General features: G+C 35.1%; 1 pseudogene; it reads right to left on the bottom strand.

Annotated features, from left to right (window-relative positions):
- Nucleotides 1-1,065: 1,065 nt before the first annotated feature.
- LOC123581100 overlaps nucleotides 1,066-20,988 on the bottom strand; it is a 101,444-nt pseudogene continuing 81,521 nt past the window's right edge.

The following is a 20,988-nucleotide window of genomic DNA, read 5'->3' as shown; positions in this document are numbered from 1 at the left end:
TATTGCAACAATGTGGATGGAACTAGAATGTATTATGCTAAGCAAAATAAGTCAGAGAAAGATAAGTATCATATGATTTCACTCATATGTGGAATTTAAGAAACACAACAGGTGAACATAGGGGAAGGGAAGGAAAAAATAATATAAAAACAGAGAGGGAGGCAAACTGTAAGAGACTCTTAAATACAGAGAACAAATTGAGTGTTGCTGGAGGGGATTTAGGTGGGGAGATAGGCTAAATGGGCGTTGGCATTAAGGAGGGCACTTGATGGGAGGAGCACTCGGTGTTATATGTAAGTGATGAATCACTGGGCTCTACTCCAGAAACCAATACTACACCGTATGTTAACTAAATTGCAGTAAATTAGATAAAGTAAAAAAAAAAAAAAAAAAAAAAAAGTTGGCCAATGTAAGCAGAAATATGGAAATCTTCTGAAATAACCAAAAAGAAATGCCAGAGATCAGAAACTGTAACAGAAATGAAGAATGCCTATGACAAAGTTATTAGATGACTAGATTTGGCTGGGGAAATAATCTCTGAGCTGGGGTCATGTCAATCAATAGAAACCTCCACTATGGAAAAGCAAAAAGAACAAGATTGAAAGAAAAAAAAAAAGGCAGAACAGAACAGAATATCCAAGGACTGTGGGACAACTACAAAAGCTGTAACATACACATAATAAGAATACTAAAAGGAAAAGAGAGAAGGGAAGAGAAGAAATATTTTAAAAAATATTGACTGAGAATTTATCCAAATTAATGTCAGAGACCAAATCATAGATCCAAGAAGCTCAGAGAATACCAAATGGAATATATGCAAACAAAACAAAACAAAACAAAACAAAACAAAAACCCCACTATGTTGGCATATCATTATCAAATACAGAAATAAAAAAATAAACAAAAATTCCTGAGGAAGCCAGAGAGCAGAAAACATCTTACCTGTAGAGAAGCAGAAATAAGAATTGCATCTGACCTTTTTTTTTTTTTCCCAGAAACTGTTTATTTTACATCTGTTTATTTGCCTCTGTAGAAGAGCAGCTTAAGACCACTCAGTGGTTGTTCCTACCCAATCAGTGGCCTAAGTAGAGCGAGCTGCAGACGAGTCTTCAGTGGCAGGCTGAGTGCTCCAATATTCAGTAGGGAACTGCTGAAAGGCACAGAGGGCACCTGCACACCTTCAGCCCAGTCTGCGACTTCAGGTTGAGTAGCGATTAGCTCAGGAGCTGGAGCAGTCCTTTCACCCTGAAATTCCTCCTTGGTCACGGCCTTTTCAGCAGCAGTCTGCTCTTCCTTTTCAATCTCTTCAGGATCTCTGTAGACAGATTAGGCATGACTTCCCCTGGGTGTTCACAGGAAATGGTGCCACATATGCACAGAACTTCCCAGGCCAGCATCCACCACATTAGACCCACTGCGTGAGCAACTGTGTTGTTGAAAGGATGGCAATGTCCACACAGTGCAGAGGAGAGTCTGTATTACACAGAGCAATGGTAGGCAGGTTTATATAAGACATCAGGCTGGTGGTCAGCCCTGGGATCAGTAACCACCAGAAGCCTTGGCTCCCAGAAGGATACCTGGATCTGGTTAGTGAAGATGCCAGGAGTGAAGTGGTCAGCAATAGTAGTGGCTCCAGTAGCAGCAGCAAACTTGGGCACAGCTTGCTGGCCAGTATTCCTGGATGATAAGACATTGACATCAGCTGAGTTTTCAATGGCAACAATGGCACGAGCTACCAACTGAAGCTTCTCCCAGCTTCTCTTCAGATTTCTGATAGAGATACCATCACTTTTCCTTTTGTAGAGGTACTGTTTTATTTAGAGGTCAAGTGGGTTCCTGCTACAAGAAATTTGAGGACATCCTCCTCCTTCATTTGCTGGACATCAAGGGCTTCAGACACTGTGAAAATTTCCCTTTAAGTTACGATGAAAATGCAAAACAACTGTATGGACCCCTGACTGGAAAAGCAAGAACTGCATATGACTCCTTAAACCCTGTACAGGCCAGAAGAGAATGGGGTGAAAATATTTAAAGAGTAGACATAAAAAACCCAACAAGCTGGAGTTCCGTACCCTGAATAATTATCCTTCAAAAATGAAGGAGAAATAGACTTTTTCAAACAAAAATTGAAGGAATCTCCTGCCAGTAGATAGTGTTGGGAGACATGTTAGAAATTCTTTAGAGAGAAGATAAATAATATAGGTCAGAAACTCAGATTAAGAGGAAGATTACTGAAGAAAGAATACCGAAGGTAAAATAAAAACTTTTTTTAAAATTTTTAATTGCTCTAACAGATAAGCTTGTTCAAAACAATAATAGCAACAATGTATTCAATTATGTAATCTTTTGTATATATCTTATGTGTATATATATATGCTTATGTATGCTTACTTGTAAGTGAGATAACTGAGCAAGTGGGAAGGTTAAATCAGGATTATTTGCTTGGTATAAGGTACTCACACTAACTATGAAGGTATTTTGTTTAGCTAAAGAAAAACAAACAAAAATGTCATGGCCAGAGTTTGAAAACTTCATGAGTTGGTAATCCCCTTTGAGAGAGAGTTTAGAAGATGGAATGAAGTGGAGAATTTATACTCCACTAGTTAAAAATAACATTATAGAGGTGCCTGTGTGGCTCAGTTGGTTAAGTATATAGGGCACTGGCAAATCTCTGAGATTAAAGTAAGAACAGAGATATGGTTGGAGTAGGACCCTGAGATCTGGGATAAGAAGAATATCTGCATTGACATTTGGTACAATTTTCTGGCCTATAGTATTGAACACAGAAAAAATGGATGAATAAAAAAAATGTATCTGGAATTATAGAACTTTAAGCCCATGGAGCTGAATCTAATATTCTTAAAGTGTATTGTAGAAAAATTAGATCAAATGCACGTCGATGTCATACCTGGAATCACACTACCATAATTATAAAATAGAGATTAGTGAGCAATTTAGATTTTATTGATCCTATGTTTTAAAATAGTCTTCCACTCAAGATGCTGAAAGTTAATCTTCATAGGGTTTATTGAAATTATTACTACAATGTCCTTGTAAGAGCTCTGCTCTGTGTAGAAATTCTAGAGTGATACATATTGAGAGACAATTGTTTTGACTATTAAAACTCTGTGTGACACATGCAGGAGTACTTACATGCACGAGTACACTAAATGACCTGGGATTTGAATGGAGTACAGGGCATGGAGCAGTTATGCTCCCCAGAGCCAATCACCTCTCTTGACTCTGAACTTTGCCAGATGACCTCTACTTTGGAAATGACGCAAAGTGCTGACTGAGACTGTATGCCAAAATCACTGCCATTGGTCAATGAATGGCTGCTCTCTCCAGGATACATAATGTTAGTCATGTTGCTTCTATGGGGTCATTCAGGAAGGCATTCATATTGTGGAGGAATTCAAACTTGTAAGTTCACTTAAATTAGTTCTATTATATCAGGCCTCATGTACTTAAAATTTAAGAAAAATGACTTTATAACCTACATTAAGAGAAAATTACATCGTGAGGAGAAAGTGGATTTTGTTTAGCTTTTTACAATTTAGAATTGCAGACTATCTGATCATAATTTGCAGTATATTTCCTCTCACTTCTTCACTTTCCTTATGTAGCTACAGCTTAAACAATGGATTTTATTTTGAGGAATAAAAGTAATAAAATTGGAAATATTGGTTCACCTGGGTAACCTTATAACTGCTATAGGCCAAAGTATTGTGGTTGTCAATTTTAAATAATATATTGATTTTTTTAAAATGTTTGTTTATTTTTGCAAGTGTGAGCTTGAGCGGGGGAGGGGCAGGGAGCAGGACGGATGAGGATCCAAAACAGACTCCAGGCTGATGTGGGGCTTAAGCTCACGAAATGTGAAACTCTTGAACCATGAACTCACTAGCTATGTGATTATGACCTGAGCCAAAGTCAGATGCTCAACTGACTGGGCCACCTAGGTGCCCCAACTGATTCTATGATTTAACCCCTTAGGATAGGCAGTGTTAGAAAGAGTATCAGTCATCTGGGTTTGCTTTCTACCTCCACCACTTAAAATATCTGTGACTAAATAACTGCTTTGTAATCTCTGATTAGCAAGTGTTTTTCTTTAAAACATCTATAAGAATGTCTACTTCCCATAAATTCTGTCAGTGTTTATTAAGATAACTATGTAAAAATACTCCTTTGCTTATAGTGGTGCTAAATGAATATGGCATATATACACAAATATTTTCTGCCTCGCTTTTCATGTAATGGGGCAGAGATCTATATAACTGGACATTCTAAGTTTATTGATTCTTAAATGAAACTATATGTAACCATAAAGGACAATCTATAAATAATATACAATTTATATGTATGATTTATCAGTGTGTTTTATATATTTATATACATGTAATGCATATAATACATAATATATGTGTGTGTTGTATATACAGGCATGTGTGTACATTTTGCAAGACGAATCATTAGAAGGATTGTTTTGTTCCGTGAATGATTTGGGGATCATTGAATATCTATATACAAAAAAAAGTGTTTTATATACACTTCACAGCATATACAAAAATAAACTCAAAATGTTTTGTAATTCCAAACATTTTACAAAATGTTTTGTAAAATTTCTAGAAGAAAACATAGGAGAAGACCTTTGTAATCTTTTAAATGACATCAATTTCTGCAACACCAAAAGCACAGTCCATAAAAAAAGAAGTTGACAAATTTGTTTTCATCAAAATTAAAATGTATGTTGTCCAAAAACAAAACAAAACAAAACAAAACAACAACAACAACAACAACAACAAAACCACCAAGGGAATGGAAAGACAAAACAGGGATTGGGAGAAAATATTTGTAAATTGTGTATATCCAAAATATCTCAAGTCTACTCAAAACTTAATAAGAAAACAACAACAAAAAATTAAAATTGGAAAAATACTTTAACATTTTATCAAATAATATATATAGATAGGAAATAAGCATGTGAAAAGATGCTACAGATCCTCAGTCATTTGGGAAGTACAAATTAAAACAATGAGAGAATACTATATATCTATTAGAATGGATACATTTAAACCATATCAAGTGCTGGAAAAGATATGAAGCAAGTCTTTTACATTTCTGGAAGGAATTCACAGTGGTAGACCACTTAGAAAAAATGTCAACTGCCTTAAAAAATGAACTGTACACCTACCATGAACTATTTACTCAAGAAAACTGAATGCATATAGAAATATTCATATAAATACTTCAAAGAACAAATACAACCCAACACCCAAAAAACTAAACGAATTTAAAAATGGGCAGAAGACATGAACAGACATTTCTCCAAAGAAGACTTACAGGTATCCAAAAGACACATGAAACGATGCTCAACAAATGAAAACTACAATGATAGAGCACTTTGCACCTGTCAGTATGGCTAAAATCCACAACACAAGACATTAGACATCTTAGTGAAGATACAGTAAAAAAGAAACCTCTCTCTTGCATTGTTGGTGGGAATGCAAACTGGTGCAGCCACTGTGGAAAACAGTATGAAGAACATTCTTCAAATAGTTAAAAACAGAACCACCTTATGATCCAACAATTGCACTACTAGATATTTACCCAAAAAATAGAAAATTCAAAGGGATACACACACCCCTATGTTTATAGCAGCATTATTTACAATAGCCAAGATATGGAAGCAGCCCAAGTGTCTACTGACAAATGAATAAAGAAGACACACACACATGCACACACACACGCACACACACACACATATAATGGGGTATTATTCAGCCATAAAAAATGATTTCTTGTCATTTGCAACAACATGGATGGAGCTAGAGAGTATAATGCTAAGCAAAATAAGTCAACTAGAGAAAAACAAATACCATATGATCTCATTCATATGTAGAATTTTAGAAACAAAACAAAAAAGCAAAGAGAGACAGAGAGAGAGAAAGAGAGAGAGAAACCCAAAAAACAGACTATTAGCTCTAGAACAAACTGATGGTTACCAGAAGAGGGGGTGGGTCAGAAGGTGAGTTAAATAGGTGATGGGGACTAAAGAGTACCATTATCATGTAGGAAAAAAATAATAAAATAAAAACAAGTAAATAAAGTATAAACTGACTATAAAAAAAGAAAATAAAATATTACCTAGAAATCAGGAAATAAACCTCGGTATATTCTGTTAGTTATTACTAGTTATGTTGCAATGGATAATACTTCGTTGTAACCAAATATTGCTTCATTAAGAGTGCATTTCTAGGGGCACCTGGGTGGCTCAGTCGGTTAAGCATCCGACTTCAGCTCAGGTCACGATCTCGCGGTCCATGAGTTCGAGCCCCGCGTCAGGCTCTGGGCTGATGGCTCAGAGCCTGGAGCCTGCTTCTGGTTCTGTGTCTCCCTCTCTCTCTGTCCCTCCCCCGTTCATGCTCTGTCTCTCTCTGTCTCAAAAATAAATAAATGTTAAAAAAAAATTAAAAAAAAAGTGCATTTCTATTCTACAAACATTTGAATTCTCTTGTTTCTTACAAGCTTTATATCTCTCAAAACACCTCAACTATATAAATCTATGAGTGGTTGCTTTGGTACAACATCTTAATGTTGTGTTTAGCTATGAAGAGTTCAAATATAGATTTAAAATGAGTTATAAATATGACTTGGTTCATTTCATTGTTGTGTTAATAATTTGGGTGTTCTTAACAGTATGTATGTATATTAAAGATTATAAAAGTCCAAATATTTCATAATATCATTGGAGAATGTAAATTTCTCCGTTACCTAACAAGATGGGTTATATAATACAACTTACTTTTGGGATAAATGCATGTTTTTAACCTCACCAGAAAAACACAAATCTGTATGTGGCTTTTATGAGTTACATGGAATGTACAGAAAACGTATCCCCCCTTTTTTATGCTTCCTTTATAAAGTGACATAATGACTTAATTTGAGGATTTGAAAGGTACCTCCACCCCTCTCTTTAAGAAAATGAGTGAGTGATGGAATTAGAAGCTAACTGGAAAGGCTGCGCAGAAGTCGGAACCTGGTCTTTGTATTTCTGAGGTATGCATTCCAAAGAGGTAGCTTATCCCTCAACTAAGAAAGTGAACAGCCTCGACCACTGCAGGTCAGAAGTTTAAAGTGAAAGAAAAATGTCTGGAACTGGACTTATGCATATTACAAAATCTGAACCCAAAAGAAAGCCAATTGCATAGTTTGACAGTGACCCTGGAGGAGGCAAATCCAATTAATTGGGAAAAGGATTAGTTTGAAGAGACCCCTCAAGTGGAGCTTGCCAGAAAGGATCTATCTCAGTAGCACATTTGAAGAACAGCCATCAAGTCAGGTGGATTATCAGTGCCCCTGTGCTAATCCCCAGTCAGAACATGAGATAGTTCATCTGCATTTTTTAGAAGCTGTCTTCCAATTAAAAGCTGATTTGTAAAAACAATGCCTTGTGTACTCTTAAGCCCAAAATACCCTGAGAAACCAATAGTAAAAAAAAAAAAACCCAAAACAAAATACAAGGAATATTAGCTACAAGTTACTTTCACCAGCAGAAGGAGCTTATGTACCAATACTATGGGGATGGTCTAAAGCCAATTAATGCAGGCTCAGCTATAAAAAGAGCAGACGGAGCCCTCTGTTAAATAAAATTTAAATTCCAAAGATAACATTTCATAAGAAGGAGAAAGCAATGAAAGCATTCTTAAGCTAAAAATAAGATTTTTCATTTGTTTGAAGAAGAAAAAGAAATTCACAGTGGTTTAGTTTACCAAGAAATAGAATTATTAACCTTAGTCTTCTGCTTTTGAGATTGTCATTAATGCAATGAAGACATTACATTACCTTCCTTCGAAGGTACATAAATGGAAATCACATTTTGAATCCATCAAAAAGATATAAGGTTAATTGTTTGTACTTTGGGCTTCGCTTTTCACTTATAATATTTATTTAACAATTAAATGTACCAGACATTGTGTTAGATTTCATGAATTCACGAGTTAATAAGAGCTAGCTGTTCTCAATAAACTTATCTTAGAGGTTTAGGTGGGTGAAGGAAAGAACACTAACAAAATAATTAGCAGTAGGTACTGAGGAGATGTATCTGTAACTGTTAATATCATTTTAACTTTTTAGAATGAGAAGTTTTAAAATCATAGAATATGTGTTGCTTATGATATGGGTAATAAAATTTTATAATCCAATTTTTTAAAGTCATCTGTGTAATTTCCTTCTGATTCTTGATCCTATCAACTATACTCATCAAAAGCCTTTTGTGAAATACTAGGACCAGTCATGTCACTAGTCAAGGTCAGTGTAAGGAATATTAGATATATGACTGTATGACAAACCTTAATACAAGCACTAGTGATTTTTTAAAGGCATTAATTTCTCAAATAATTATTTAGTGTTATGAATTGAACAGCATTATTATTATAGAGATATAATAGTGAGAGAGTTGTTAAGTCCTTCCAATGGAAACTGATACTTTCCTGAAGAAGACACATAATAAATAAATGAATATATAAACAGGTAAGTGGATACTATTATATGATACAGTAACAAATTATGTGAGGCAAAGTTAAGCTTTTGCTTAAAAGTCAAAATTAAAAGTAAGAAGTAAAGATTGATGGGAAGGAGGGGTATTGTGGATAGGTGGCAAAAAAAACAAAAAACAAAAAACCAATCTGAGAAGTCTTCATTAAACAGAGAATTGGAGTGAGGAAGATACTGAGTGGAAGAATATCAAAAGCATCTAATTTGAACTGTCAGCCCAGAGCCTGACTCGGGGGCTTGAAATCATGAACCACGAGATAATAAATGACCTGAGCTGAAGTTGGACGCCTGACGGACTGAGCCACCCAGGCGCCCTGATAATTTGACTTTAAATTCACAAAAACAATTATGGTTCACTACATTTAAACTTGACTCATTAGACTCTAGAGGAATTACCTAAGTGCTTGAGAGAGTTCATTTGGTTATTCAGACAATTTAAGGACTTAAAAAGAACATGAATTATTAAAATTATAAATGCCGGTATCATTTAAACATGTTAAGTGACAAAATTATAAGTCTTTTCAATAGTGATAATTAAATTGTACTAGTTTATGAGATATCATATATGCACAATCTGTTTTTTTTTTATATATTAAGTCAACAAATTAAATTAGCAATTTAAAAAATCAAATTGCTCCAAATGAGGTGTTTTTTTTGGTTTACAAAGATCACCACAAGTATACCATAGAACTTTGAGAATACATATTACTTTCTCAAGAAATATTTATTAAATAATCAATGAATAATTGGCTTTTCAGTACTTTTAGGATCATTTCCTTTATTAACCACGTTTTAGAATCATCTATGATAATTGTTAAACAATACAGACTTGCAGAGTCTCCCCCACTTATAACTACTGATTGAGTAGGTATTGGTGTAGTCTAGAAATCTGTTTTTCACTAATGTCTCTTTTGACTCTCAGCAATAGGCAAAGTTGTACCACACTGCCCTAAAGCACATTTCTAATTTGCTTCCTATCCAGTCTAGGCAGTTTTTTGACTAAGTCCCATGTCTGATGCCATCAACCTTTCTGATACAAACTTTCTCTGCGTGGATGTGTATCAGTGCAATTTATGGCTCCTCTTTACTAGCTGGGATGCCTACCTGCCTCCAGATCACATCTATCCTGGGCTAAGAATCCTGGATAATGTGTTCTGATCCATCAGCAAGCTTCTTACTAATCTCATTTCATAATAATTCTTTTCACTTCATGACAGCCTGTTCATGTCAGAAATAGGCATGAAAATAGCAAATTTGGATGGCAACTCACAGTAGAGCTTGACTACTTTTATGTTCCTTTCAGAAAAGCAACTCAGTTATTATGAATGTTTATTTGAATATGTTAAGATTACACTAAGGCTCTTGAGTGACACTTTTCTTTCTTCCTTTCTTTTTTGACATTATCCTAAAAATGACTCAGTTTTTGCTATTTGTAATAAAATCAAATATGTTATTCAATTGCAAATGCAGAAAATAACATTCCAGTTTGATCTATTCCTAGGATGTACTATTTGAACATTAATAATTCCTTTTATAATTCATGGATCCTTAGCTTGCTATGAAATGATACTCTTTCCTGTGTAAAATCACGGTAAACATGCTCATTCAATAACTACCAACCATAGAGTTTACTCAGACAATGGAAGATTGGTTCTTAAAGTTATTGAAATCTATGCCATTTTCTACTGTCACTTTATATTCAAAATACTTCATCTGAATAAGAACTGTGATTATTGAGGACTGTCTCTTACATCCTATTGTCTGCCAGCAGAATTACTTGGGCTGAGTTGAATTTTTTCAGTCTACTGCATTTTTTCTAAAAAAAAAATAATGCATAAACCTATCATCTAAGTAAGGTACATGAGTTATCTAGTTCCCATTGGATAAAAAAGAAAAAAAACAAAAACAAAAACATTGCTACCCATTCAATCTTACAATGACAAAAACGTGGCAGCATACTATGTCACAAATCACCCTAAATTAAATTCACTCATATTTATCCTTATTTTCACTTTCTTTTTTTGTAAATTGAAAGCACAATTCAGTCTTTTTCATGCTAAAAATCAGAATACCTTTTGTTAGTCATGTCATTTCTTAATTGCAGACAGAGAGATCAAGAAAGTGGTGTTTTGCAGGATCACTGTAGCTGCAAATTTGTAGCACAGTAATTGCCCAGCATGTGCTAACAAACTGTTCAGCTCATCCAGGCACACTCAGTCAAAGAGTGCAAGCAGGTAAAGAGAAGAAAGATAATCAATGGTAATCATTTCTGTATTTTTTCACTTCCCTTCAAATGCCATTGTCATCTCATTTATGTGAGAAAAACAAAAAGCAATTTAGAAAGTTACCAAAATTAAAAGGAGAAAAGTGCAATTTAGAGACAGGAAATATCCATGATAATTGAAAGAAGGCTGGGTTCCTTCAACGTTGAATGAGTACACTTTTGCAACAAAAAGAGGATAACAGTATGTTGTTGTTCTAGTGATAATAGCCATCATGAGGAAAATCCAGAAGTATTGCATAATGAATTGAATTATGCTGTGCATATCAACAGGAGATAAGTAGATAAATGAATTACTGATTATAGTGACATACAGTGTGGTCCACAGTATTTTAGATTTTGAACATAATCAATGAAAAATGAGTACCCCAGTACTCTAAATGTATAGTTAACTGTCAATAGTTCCTATACAAACATGGCTGATCATGATATTCATTAACTACCTGGTATACTTTTCTAGTGTGCAGATTTGTAGTGACCATTGTTATGGCAAGAAGAAAACGAGCTCTAAGTCTTTATCATTCCATATCTTTCCATATTCATTTGCATATATGTATATTTTCAGGCCTAGCCTCAATCTGAATGAAGACATGCATTTAAAATGATTTAAAATTGACATTTCAATCAAAATGCCTGAAACATGTTCAAATTACAAAATTTGATTTTGTGATATCCTTATATCACCTAGGCATGATAAGAAACTCAAATGGATGCACTAATATACTTCGATTTCAATACTTGGATGTCTTTCCTTGTTTGGGGTTAAATAAGTTTTAAGTAAGTGTCTGATTTAAAATATTTGCAGAAAGTATGATTATTCAGATTTTTCTTTCTTTGGTTCAGGGTTTTCTTGCTCATAATTCATGATGAATATCAAATCTTATATTTACATTTGGTGGGAGATTATCAAGTCACGTTTTACACCTACTAACGTTTACTTTATGGTGATAAGCTTAGAATCACTCTGCTGTTATGATAGTTCTTATTCCTAATTTCAGGTTTAATGGCAGGAGGAATGGGGGTAAAGAGCAACACAGCTAAAGAAAATGACCCAATTTTTCCCATTTTTTGAAAATATTTTTAAATTTAAATCCAAGTTAGTTAACATACACTGTAATAATGACTTCAGGAATAGAATTTAATGATTCATCACTTACATTTAACACCCAGTGCTCATCCCAACAAGAGTCCTCTTCAATGCCCCTTGCCCATTTAGCCCATCCCCCAACTCAATACCTCGCCAGCAACACTCAGTTTGTTCTATATATTTAAGAGTCTTTAATGGTTTGTCTCCCTCTCTGTTTTTTATCTTATTTTTCCTTCCCTTCCCTTCCCTTCATCTGTTTTCTTTCTTAAATTCCCCATTATGAGTGAAATCATATGACATTTGTCTTTCTCTATTTCGCTTAGCATAATACACTCTAGTTCCATGCACATTGTTGCAAATGGCAAGATTTCATTCTTTTTGATCACCAAGTAATATTCCATTGTGTGTGTGTGTACGTGTGTGTGTGTGTGTGTGTGTGTGTACATCTTTTTTATACATTCATCTGTCTATGGACATTTGGGCTCTTTCCATGCTTTGGCTATTTTCAATAGTGCTGCTATAAACATTGGGGTGCATGTGCCCCTTTGTATCAGCATTCCTGTATTCTTTGGATAAATACCTACTAGTGCAATTGCTGGGTTGTAGAGTAGTTCCATTTTTAATTTTCTGAGGAATCTCCATACTGTTTTCCAGAGTTGCTGTACCACTTTGCATTCCCATCGATGGTGTAAAAGGGTTCCTCTTTCTCCACATCTTTGCCAAAATCTGTTGTTTCCTGAGTTGTAGTTTCAGCAATTCTGACAGATGTGAGGTGGTATCTCATTGTGGTTTTGGTATGGATTTCCCTGATGATGAGTGATGTTAAACATTTTTTCATGTGTCTGCTAGGCATCTGGATGTCTTCTTTGGTAAAGTGTTTATTCACGTCTTTTGCCCATTTCTTTACTGGATTATTTGTGTTTTGGCTGTTGAGTTTGATAAATTCGTTATAATTTTTTGATACTAACCTTTTATCCGATAAGTCATTTACAAATATCTTCTCCATTCTGTTGGATGCCTCTTAGTTTTGCTGATTGTTTCCTTCACTGTGCAGAAGCTGTTTATCTTGATGAGGTCTGAATAGTTCATTTTTTGCTTTTGTTTCCCCTGCCTCCAGAGACATATCAAATAAGAAGTTGCTGTGGCTGAGGTCAAAGAGGTTGTTGCCTGTTTTCTCCTCTAGGATTTTGATGGCTTCCTGTCTTATGTTTAGGTCTTTCATCCTTTTTGAGTTTATTTTTGTGTATGGTGTAAGAAAGTCTGACCCTGTTTTTAACTAACCTTAGGATTTACATCTCACTTGCTGCCTTTTATTTAATTTACAAAGTCATTTGCCTTCTCATTATAAGCCCCATATTTAAGCCTATCAATCTGGATAACGTCTACAAAAAGTTTTCAGATGTCCTGCTCACATATACAGTTATCACCAGGATTACTGGGTAACTAGTTTTCTAAAGTTAAAACTACTTTTTAGCAAACATTTTCGTGATTGATTACAACTCATGAGTAATCATAATTCAGCATGTTTACCACTTAGATAATATAACCCACCATGAATCTGCAGCAAATTATGAGTCAATCAGGCAGGAATCTATTTTATATTGCTGAAATTATCACATGTGGTCTATTCTCTGTCCTTTTAGGTCAATTCTGCAGATGAGAGTTAAAACTTATTTCCTTAAAGCTGTAAGAGTGCCTATGTATCAGGCTGTCTTTAATTTTGTCCAAAACACTTGTATCATTTCTGTATATGCCCCCCTCCTATTGAAGTGAAATATAAGTCTTTACCTTTATAACTATCTCTTTCTGTTTCTAGCATCTTGCAGTTTTAAGCTCTGGATTCTGTTGTGACAAGACTTATTTTTATTTTTAATAAAAGCTTTATTCCAGAATAGTTTTAGATTTACAGAAAAGTTAAAATAGTAGCATGCCCCACATGTACCCACAAGTGCCATATCCATCAAGCCCAGATTTTCCTATTATTAACATCTTACATTACTACAATATGTTTGTCACAATTAATAAATGTTGAAACATTATTATCAACAAAAGTTCATAATATTTCCAGATTTCCTTACTTTATACCTAATGTTCTTTTTTCTGTTCCAGAATCCCACCCAGGGAACATTACATTAATCTTCATGTAATCTTCATTAGGTTCCTCCTTCTGTAAAAGTTTATTAGACCTCCTTTGTTTTCAATAATCTTGAAAATTTTTTTCAGAGAGGTAAGAATAGATATTTATTCCATGAAAGAAAATATATTAAAATAGGAACAGAGAACTAGAAACCCTCTGAGAAAATAGAAATATGGTATCAAACCTTTTTTAATTTTTAAATTTTATTTAAATCCAAGTTAGTTAACATATAGTACAATAATAATTTCAGGGATGGAATTTAGTGATCATCACTTACCTATAACACCAGTGCTCATCGCAACAAGTGCCCTCCTTAGTACCCATTACCCATTTAGCCCAGGCCCATATACAACACCCCTCTAGCAACCCTCAATACTAGTCAGATAATTTATAGAACACCCCTTAATTGGAATTTATCTAATATTCTTCTTTTGATAAGGTTGTGGTTATGGGCTTTTTGGGGAAGAACACAGAGGAGGGCATTTTCACACATCCATATCTAGGGTATATGATATCAACATTACTCATCACTGTTGCTATTAATTTTGCTCATTTGGCTGAGGTAGTGTTTGTCAGGATTCTTCACTGTAAAGTCAATCTTGTTTTGCTTTTCTCATACTGTACTCTTTGGAGGGAAGTGACTATGCAGAGCTCACTTACAGTGTAAGGACTTATGCTCCATCCCCTTGAAGGATATTTGGACATAAAACATTACACTCCTAAATAATACATGAGCCAAAGGATAAACTCAAAAGAAATTAAGAAATATTTTGAACTAAATTAAAGTGGAAACACAATTTACCAAAATTTCAGGGATAAAGCAAAAGCAGTGTGTAGAGAGAAGTTTACAGTATTGAACACATATTAGGAAAAAAATCTAAAATCAACAATCTAAGTTTTTAGATCTAAAAATCTTTTTCTAAAGGACTGGAAAAAGAAGAGCAAACTAAATCCCAGCAAACAGAAGAAAAAAATAAGAATTAGAACAAAAAATAAACTAGAAAACAGGAAAAATATGCAGAAATTAATGAAACCAAAAGCTGTTTAAAAAAAAAATCAATAAAAGCAATAAGCCTTAGCCAGGAAACTAAGAAAAAAAAAAAAGAGAGAGAGAGAGAGAGAGAGAGAAGGACACAAACTACTAACATTAGAAATGAAAGAGGAGACATCACTACAAATCCAATGAACCTTAAAAGTATAATACAGGCATGTTATGAACAATTCTATATCCACAAATTTGAGAACCTGGATGAAATGAATATCAACTCCTTGAAAGACAAAAGCTGCCACAACTCATAGGAGAAGAAATAGACAATCCTAATAGGCTTATGTAGATTAAAGAAACTGGAAGAGTTTGGGTATCATGATGATATTTTAGATACCAAAGATGCAACCCATGGAAAAAAAATAATTGATAAGCTGGACTTAATTAAAATTACAAACTTCTGGGGCATCTGGGTGACTCAGTCGGTTGAGCGTCAGACTCTTGGTTGCAGCTCAGGTCATGATCCCAGGGTCTTGGGATAGAGCCCTGTGTTGGGCTCTGTGCTGAGCCTGGAGGCTGCTTAAGATTCTCTCTCCATCTTTCTCTGCCCCTCTCCCCATTACTTACTCTCTCTCTCTCTCTCTCTCTCTGTCTCAGATAAACAAAACAAAATAAAACAAGAAAACCCACTTTTGCTCTGCAAAAGACCCTGACAGAGAATGAAAAGATAAGCTACAGACTGGGAGAAAATATTTGCAAAAGACATATACAAAAAAAAAAAAAAAAAAATCCTGCCATCCAAAATATACAAAGAATAAGAAAACAAACAAACCAATTTAAAAATATTTCCAAAAGCTGGGTGCCTGGGTGGCTCAGTCGGTTAAGCGTCCCACTTCGGCTCAGGTCATGATCTCACGGTCCATGAGTTCGAGCCCCGCATCAGGCTCTGTGCTGACAGCTCAGAGCCTGGAGCCTGTTTCAGATTCTGTGTCTCCCTCTCTCTCTTCCCCTCCCCTGTTGATGCTCTGTCTCTCTCTGTCTTAAAAATAAATAAACGTTAAAAAAATAAAATATATATATATATATTTCCAAAAGCCAGAACACTGGGTGCCTGGGTGGCTCTGTCGGTTAAGTGTCCAACTATTGGTTTCAGGTCAGGTCATGATCTCACAGTTTGTGAGTTCAAGCCCACATCAGGCTCTGAGCTGACAGTGCAGGGCTTGCTTGGGATTCTCTCTCTTCCTCTCTCTCTCCCTCTCTCTCTCTCTCTGCCCTTCCCCCACTCACTGTCTCTGCCTCTCTCTCAAAAATAAAGAAATAAACTAAAAAAAAAATTTTTAAATGCCCAAAAGCTAGAACAGACACATTACCAAAGAGGACATATAGATGGCAAATTAGCATATGAAAAGATGCTCAACATCATTTTGTCAATAGGCAAATGCAAATTAAAACAACACTGAAATGCTACTTATTAGAATGGGCAAAATCCAGAACACTCACAACTCCAAATGGTAACAAGAATGTGGTAAAGGTGTAGAGTAATAGGAACTCTCCTTCATTACCAGTGGGAATGGAAATGGCATAGATATGGCACTTTGGCACTTTGGAAGATGGCTTGGTGGTTTCTTACAAAACTAGCCATACTCTTACCATATGATCCAGCAATTATATTCCTTGGTGTTTATCAAAGGAGTTCAAAGCTAATGTCCATCCAAAACCTGCACTAAGATATATAGCAGTGTTATATATACTGCCAAAACTTGGAATCACTGAAGATGTCTTTCAGTAGGTGAATGGATACATAAACTGTGGTACCTCCAGACAATGGAATATTATTCAATGCTAAAAAGAGATGAGCTATCAAGACAGGAAAAGACATAAGAGAAACTTAAATGCATATTACAAAGTGAAATAAGCCAATCTGAAAGGACTACATATTGTGGTGATTTTAACAATATGGCATGCTAGAAAAGGCAAAATTGGAAATCAGAAACTATTAGTGGGGTGGCAATCAATAGGTGTAACGATTTTTAGGGCATCAAAAATAGCTTGTATGATACTATGATGATGGATACATGACATTATACATTTTTGCAAATCTACAGAAGAGAAAACCCCAAGAGTGGACCCTAATGTAAACTTTGGATGATTATGATGTGTTAATGTAGGTTTATCAGTTATAACCAATGTACCACTCTAGCGGAAGATGTTGACAATGAAGGAGGCAATGCACGTGTTGGGGCCAGGGTATGTAGGAAATCTCTGTATTTTCCTCTCAATTTTGCTGTAAAACTAAAACTGCTTTAAAAAATAGAGTCTAAAAAATTTTCCATTAGGGTCTTCAAAGCTTTTGCTGAGACTTTTCAATCATTTGTTTGTTTCAGATGTTTTGTAATTGCTTCTTGAAGCATTTTATGATTATGAGTTAAAATCCTTGTCAGATAATTCTATAATCTGTGCCATTTCAATTTTGGCATATGCCGCCTTTTTTTTATTCACCTTGAGCTTTTCCTGATTTTTTGCAACAGAGAAAAGGAGGCGACACCAATTATTTACTTCCAAATGGGATTGTAAGTCTAGCTTTCCCACTCAGCTTCTGTTGATACCTAGTGGGGAGGTTTTCCTGCTTTCTCAGGGCATGAGTGGGAATAATGGCTACCCAATAAGGTCTTCATTTACAACACATTGGCTGAGAAGGTGATTCCTACTTGGCCTCTGTGGGAGTGCTTTCCTTATAATAGGAAATGGTCAAAGTCCTGACTCTCCCCTAGGTCCCTCTGATGCCATCTCAACATAGATGGAAAGGGAGCTTCATCTCTGGGTAGGAGTGGAAATTCAGGCTTTCTGTATGGTCACTGATAGGGGTGGGTAGGTTGTGGCTCAGTACCACAGGACAGTGATGAAGGTACCTACTCAATATCGTGTCTTGTTTGACACCTCATCAGCAGGGGTTGGTGTGGAATTAGGTCTCCTGATTACAAGCTGGTGCAACTGAAGTCTAGACAGCTGTCAGTGGTAGAGATTTGACAGCATTTTTTCTGTGGTTTTTCTTTCCTGTGGAGTAGTATGGTCATTGTTTAAAAGATTGCTGTCTTGCCAGCTGTCCCTTTTCTGGTCTGTTGTCTTAAGGGAGTAAGTTTTTTAAGGCCTTTTTTGGTCTGTATCTGTTGGTGTTTCCAGGTTGCCAGCCTCTCCAGGCTTTGTCTGTATATATAAAGCAAAAAGAAAACCGGGGAAATTCACCTTTCATTGAGCCCTGAGGGCCCAAGCTTGTTTGCATTCTTGCTACCTTTCAGAGTATTATTTTTGTAACATTTATGTTTAGATGATCAATTTCCCACTGGGAGGGTGGAACAGGAAGAAGTACATATATTCTACCTCTTTGGAGTTCTAGGCTTATTGAAGCTTTTTATATATGAAAATGGTATGATTAGGCTTACACTTTAAAGAGAAGAATCTTCTGTGGGGACATAGTTACAAGGTACAGAAACACAAGGCAAGAAATGATGTAAAGAAGAACTGAGACACTGGCTATACCATTAGAAGAGGGAACACAAATACAAAAATAAAGAAATGAAGAGGCTAAGACTGTAGTTGTTTGTGATGAGTTGTTTGATAGAAAACATCACCCAGTAAACGTTTAAAATGTATAATATTCATGATACCTCTAGAAACTTATTCCCCATACATTAAACACTCTATGGTTCTGAAGACTTTTTTTTCATTTACAGAACTCTAATTGATATTTTAATATATAAAGAAAGAACCACATTCTAAAACATGGGGAATTATAAGGAAAAATATGCTTTAATCAAGGGCAAGAAAGTGCATGGTAGAGCAGAATAACATATTTATAGTAGCTACATTCCTTACTACATACAATGACTTACTGGAGAGTAAGGTTATATAATAAGAAACATCAGAAATTTCATAATCCTATGTTTGAATACTAGAAAACACTAAAAACAAGATTCTAGTGAAAATGATTCTTCAAATTAACACTTTAAATGGTAAAAATATTACATAACTCCTTCTATTAAGAATAAAATATATCAAAAAGAAAAGAATCAGATTAAAAATTAAATTTTTAGGGGCGCCTGGGTGGCGCAGTCGGTTAAGCGTCCGACTTCAGCCAGGTCACGATCTCGCGGTCCGTGAGTTCGAGCCCCGCGTCGGGCTCTGGGCTGATGGCTCAGAGCCTGGAGCCTGTTTCCGATTCTGTGTCTCCCTCTCTCTCTGCCCCTCCCCCGTTCATGCTCTGTCTCTCTCTGTCCCCCCCAAAAAAAATAAACGTTGAAAAAAAAAAAATTAAAAAAAAAAAAAATTAAATTTTTAAAGCAAATCATTAAAGACTGGTAGTAAACATGTTAAGCTTATATATGCATATATTGGGAATATGTATGTGCATACACTCACACATATATGCACACACACACGTATACATACAAACACACAAATGCAAACTAGTTTTAAAATCTCAGAACCCTTCATCTTTATTTTTTAAACATGTTTGTAATACAGCTTTTGATTTTTAAAAGGATAGCAATGGTTTCACATCTGGAAAAAAAATAAATTCATTAGGAAATCTGAAGTTAAAATGACTTCAGTGAATACAAAATCTCAAAACTATGTGTTCAATATTGCTGATGAAACTTCACAACCTGACTTTTATTATATATTTAGCACTCTTGACAAGTTTTTTCAGGTCCTAAATATCCTTATAAATTTTACGAACAAAATTTAATACAGCAGTCATATAAAGCCAAGAGATTGTTTATCTTTCTTCTCAGAAACATTATCATTTTGACTTTATAAGATGCTCATCATAATAAAATGATATAAATAGCTAATATTTACTGACACTTAACCCTGAAGCAGGCATTATAATAAATGCTTCATGTGCAATCTCATTGTAGTTAATAGATTCATCTGGGTAGTTGTTCAAAATTATACCAAGTAAGGAGCAAGAGCAATATTCAAACTCAAAACTTCTCTATAGGATGTGTGCTTAATCCCCATTACATTATCCTGAATTTGTATATAATTACATTTTCTTTTACAATGAAAGCTGGTGCAGCCACTCTGGAAAACAGTATGGAGGTTCCTCAAAAAACTAAAAATAGAACTACCCTATGACCCAGCAATTGCACTACTAGGCATTTATCCATGGGATACAGGTGTGCTGTTTCGAAGGGACACATGCACCCCCATGTTTATAGCAGCACTATCAACAATAGCCAAAGTATGGGAATGGCCCAAATGTCCACCGATGGATGAATGGATAAAGAAGATGTGGTATATATATATATACAATGGAGTATTAATCAGCAGTCAAAAAGAATGAAATCTTACCATTTGCAACTACGTGGATGGAACTGGAGGGTATTATGCTAAGTGAAATTAGAGAAAGACAAAAATCATATGACTTCACTCATATGAGGGCTTTAAGAGACAAAACAGATGAACATAAGGGAAGGGAAACAAAAATAATATAAAAACAGGGAGGGGGACAAAACAGAAGAGACTCATAAATATGGAGAACAAACTGAGGGTTGCTGGAGGGGTTGTGGAAGGGGGGATGGGCTAAATGGGTAAGGGGCATTAAGGAATCTACTCCTGAAATTATTGTTTCACTATATGCTAACTAATTTGGATGTAAATTTTTTTAAATAAAAAAATTAAAATCTTTGTGGGTAAGGGGAGAGTAAACAAAATGTTACCCAAAATAATTGTACCAATGTGAAATTTTTGACATCTAAAAAAGATAAAATTACCATAAGCATAAGGAAAAAATCCTTTAGCTTGCAATTGAAAAAAATAATACTTTAGCTAATAGTTGGACAAAAAGTAATCTGTTGTTCCAGATATAAACAACATACCATTTATCTTTAGAAGGCCAAAGAAAATTTACAAATACCTCAACCATAATATATTTACTAAGA

The sequence above is a fragment of the Leopardus geoffroyi genome, chromosome A1 (genome assembly GCF_018350155.1).
Source record: "Leopardus geoffroyi isolate Oge1 chromosome A1, O.geoffroyi_Oge1_pat1.0, whole genome shotgun sequence".
Classification (NCBI taxonomy): domain Eukaryota; kingdom Metazoa; phylum Chordata; class Mammalia; order Carnivora; family Felidae; genus Leopardus; species Leopardus geoffroyi.
The sequence above is the reverse complement of the archived record's forward strand: the minus strand, read 5'-3'. Positions and strand labels throughout refer to the sequence as shown.